Raw genomic sequence first — 4,247 nt, 5'->3', positions numbered from 1 at the left:
AAAAAAAAGGAGAAAACAACAATTGGAAAGAAGAGAAAAAGAAGAAAGAAAAAAGGAGAAAAACAACAATTGAAAGAAGAGAAAAAAGAAGAAAGAAAAAGGAAAACAACAATTGAAAGAAGAGAAAAAGAAAGAAAAAAAAGGAGAAAATAACAATTGGAAAGAAAGAAGAAAGAAGAAAGAAAAAAGGAAAACAACAATTGGAAAGAAGAAAAGAAGAAAAAAAGGAGAAAACAACAATTGGAAAGAAGAGAAAAAGAAGAAAGAAAAAAAGGAGAAAATAACAATTGGAAAGAAGAGAAAAAGAAGAAAGAAAAAAAGGAGAAAACAACAGTTGGAAAGAAGAGAAAAAGAAGAGAGAAAACAAGAAGAAAATAGATTGGAAGACAAAATAAAAGAAAAAAACATGGAAGAAAGGAGACGGAGAAAGAGACAAACGAAAACAGAGAAAGAAAAACAGACAGAGAACGAAAGAAAAAAACAAAACAATACAACGAAGACAACATTTAATAAGAAGAAAGAAAAAGAAGAAAACAGATTAATAGACAAAAGAAAACAAAACAAAAACGAAGACAACATTTGATAAGAAGAAAGAAAAAGAAGAAAACCGATTAAAAGACAAAAGAAGACAAAAATCAAAACAAAAATAAAACATGTAAGAGAGACAGAGAAACACACACACACGCACACACACAAAAAAAGCAATTAAAGACCGCAGATATAGACCGGTGTAAGAGAACAAGCTGGGAGGATGTCGAAGAAGAAAAAAAAAAAGAAGAAAAAAAGAAAACAAGTGTGATAGATAAAGATACAGTAAGATAAACCAGTAAAGGAGACAGGAGAGAAAGAAAGACAGGAAGGAAGGAAGGAAGAAGAGGGAAGGATGCAGGAAGAGGAAGGAGGGTAGGAAGGTGAAGAATGCAGGGAGACCAAAGGAGGGGAAAGGGAGAGAAGGAGAGTAAAGTAGGAAGAGGAGGAAACATGTGGATAAAGAAAAGATAAAGAAAGAAAGAAAGGAAGGAAGGAAGGAAGGAAGAAGAGGGAAGGATGCAGGAAGAGGAAGGAGGGTAGGAAGATGAAGAATGCAGGGAGACCAAAGGAGGGGAAAGGGAGAGAGGGAGAGTAAAATAGGAAGAGGAGGAAACATGTGGATAAAGAAAGAGAGATAGAGAAAAATAAGAACGTAGTAATAAGAAAAAAAGAAATAAAAGAAACCAGAAATAATATAGAGAAACACAAAACAAAGGAGGGATAAGAACGAAGAAAAGGAAAGAGCGTAAGAACCGCAAATAGAAAATAGAAAAAGAGAGTGAGATAGAAAGAATAGGAAGAATGAAATGGATGAACAAGAAAGAGAGGGAGAGAAGAAGGAAAGGAAACAAAAGAGGGATAGAAAATAGAAAAGGAGAGTGTAATAGAAAGAATATGAAGAATGAAATGAAAGAAAGAAAGAAAGAAAGAGAAAGAAGAAGAAGGAAAGGGAAGAAAAGAGGGATAAGAAGGAAGAATAGGAAAGAGTGCAAGAACCATAAACAGAAAATAAAAATAAAAACAGTGAGATAGAAAGAAAATGAAGAATGAAATGGATAAAACAGGAAGAACGTAGAAAGACCAAAGGAAGAAAGAGAAAGAAAGAAAGAAAGAAAGAGAGAGAAGAAGTAACAAGAACCGCAAGAAGGAGGAGAAAATATAGAAAGAGAGAAAAAGAGAGAGAGCAATAATGAGATAGGAAGAGATGAAGGACGAACATTGGAAGGTCAGGGATGGTCCAGGAAGAACAAGGGAGGGTTAGGAAGAACGGGAAGAGGAGTAGGAATGGCGAAGAGGAGTAAGAAACAAGAAGAAGAAGAAGAAGAAGAGGAGGAAGAAAGAAGAGAAGAAAAACCGAATGAAAACAGGAAAATCTTACGAGGAGGAGGAGGAGGAGGAGGTAGGAAGAGGCGAAGGAATAATATGACTAGTGTGAAAATATGTGTGTGTGTGTGTGTGTGTGTGTGTGTGTGTGTGTGTGTGTGTGTGTGTGTGTGTGTGTGTGTGTGTGTTTGGGGCGTGTCAAGGGCCTGCCGCGCATAGAGGAAGAAGGAGGAAGGGAGGGGAAGATGGTGGTGGTGGTGGTGGTGAAGGTGGTGGTGGTGGTGGAGGTTAATTAGCAAAGGTATATTACAAAGGATAAGAGAACAGGTAAGTCAAAACAGGTAAGATAATAATAATAATAAGATGAAGAAGAAGAAGAAGAAGAAGAAGAAGAAGAAGAAGAAGAAGAAGGAGACGAAGAAATGCAAGAACGAGACGAAGAAGAAAAAGAAGAAAAAGAAAGAAGAAAGAGAAGAACAAGACAAAAATACAAGATAAACGAGAATAATAAATAATAAAAGAAGAAAACAGGACATGTGAGGTTATGAAGAAGAGGCTGCAGGTGATATGAGAGGTGAAGAGAGATGAGATGAGAGGTGAGAAATGGGGGTCATGAGATGAGAGATGAGTGCAGGTGAGGTGAGGTGCAGGAGGCTGCAGGTGATATGGAGAGGTGAAAGAGAGAGAGATGAGATAAGAGAAGGTGAGAGAAATGGGATCAGGTGAGATGAGAGATGAGTGCAGGTGAGAGGTGGGTGAGGAGGCTGCAGAAGGTTAATTAGCATGTTACAGGTGAGTCTCTGTAAAGAACACACATCACTACACACCTGGCCGCGGCAGGTGTGAACGCGTGGCTCAGCAAGCCACCTCAAGGACACACACAGGTAGGGTGTTGTTGTTGTTGTTGCATAAAGAGGAAATGGAAAGAAGGAAGGATATAGCGAAATGAAAAGAGCATGTTGATTCTATCCTTCATCCTTTCCTTCCTTTCTCTTCCTCCTCCCCTTCTTCCTTCCTCTCTTTCCCTTCTCTTTCCTTTCTCTCCTTCCTTCCCTTTCTTCCTTCCCATTCTCTCTCTTTTCTACCTTCCTCTTTTTATCCTTCCTTCTATTCTTTTCTTTCTTCTTTTCTTCGTTTTGTTTCTTTTCTTCTTCCATAGTTATTTTTGTTATTATATTATTTTCCTCTTGTTAGTTTTCTTCTGCTTATTATTCTTGTCATGTGTTGGGATGAAATTCTTGATAACGGTTCTTCTTCTTCTTCTTCTTCTTCTTCTTCTCTTCATATAATGCTTCTTGGTTAAAAAGTCTTCCTATATTTTTAATCCTTCCGTCCTATTATTTTTTTTTCTTCATCATCTTTCCTCCTCCTCCTCCTTTTTATTATCTTCTTATTTTCTTCCTTTTACAATGACTTTTCTTTCAATAGTTTCGTTCGCTTCTTCCTTTTCTTTTCTTCTTTTTCATCTTTACTTTCTTCTTCATTCTTGTTTTTCTTTTCTGCAGTTTTTCCTCTTTTCTTTTTCTTTCTTATTTCATTTCTTATTATCCTCCTTTCTCCTCCTCCTCCTCCTCCTCCTCCTCTCTCCTCCTTCTGAGGATCCTTGTCTCCCAAGAGGAGGAGGATTGTCCTGAGTGTTGTCTAGAGAGGAGGAACCTTCTGGGGTAATTTAGGGGCGCAGTAAAATTAGAGGAGTGGCGTAGCACTAGGAGACAGGTGGGTAGGAGCAGAGAGAGAGAGAGAGAAGGGAGGCAGAGAGATGGATAGATAAAGAGATGAATATAAAGAAAAATGAAAAAAAAGAAATAAAGAAAAAAATGACAACGATAACATAGATAGATATAGATGAATGGATAAAGGATGATAGATAGATAAAATAGAATGATAAATAAATAAAGATGCATATAAAGAAAAATGAAAAAAAAGAGAAACAAAGAAAAGATGACAGAACAAACGATAACATAGATAGATAAGATAGATGAATAGATAGATAGATGAACAGATGAATGAGATGAATGATACAGATGGATAGATAGATGGATAGACAGATGATAGAGAAAGAGAAATTGAGATAGAGAAAAATGAAAAAAAGTGAGATAAAGAGGAAGGCAAAAAGATGAATAAAGAGAAGAAAAAGGAGGTAGAAAAAAATGAAAAAAAAAGAGAAATTGAAAGAGAGAGACAAGGAGAAAGAAAGGAAGGTAGATATAGAGAAAAAAGAGATAGAGAAAGAAGAAAAAAGTGAGAGAGAGAGAGAGAGAGAGTACCACCTCCCAAAAGAAAAAAGTGAGATAGATAGAAAGAGATAGAGAGAGACCCCTGCCCTTTCCTCCCTCTCTTTAAAACTCCCGCACACCTGAAGAAGACAGACAGACAGGTGAAAGAAAAAGGAA

Source organism: Eriocheir sinensis, chromosome 20, assembly GCF_024679095.1.
Source record: "Eriocheir sinensis breed Jianghai 21 chromosome 20, ASM2467909v1, whole genome shotgun sequence".
NCBI classification, from domain to species: domain Eukaryota; kingdom Metazoa; phylum Arthropoda; class Malacostraca; order Decapoda; family Varunidae; genus Eriocheir; species Eriocheir sinensis.
The sequence above is the reverse complement of the archived record's forward strand: the minus strand, read 5'-3'. Positions refer to the sequence as shown.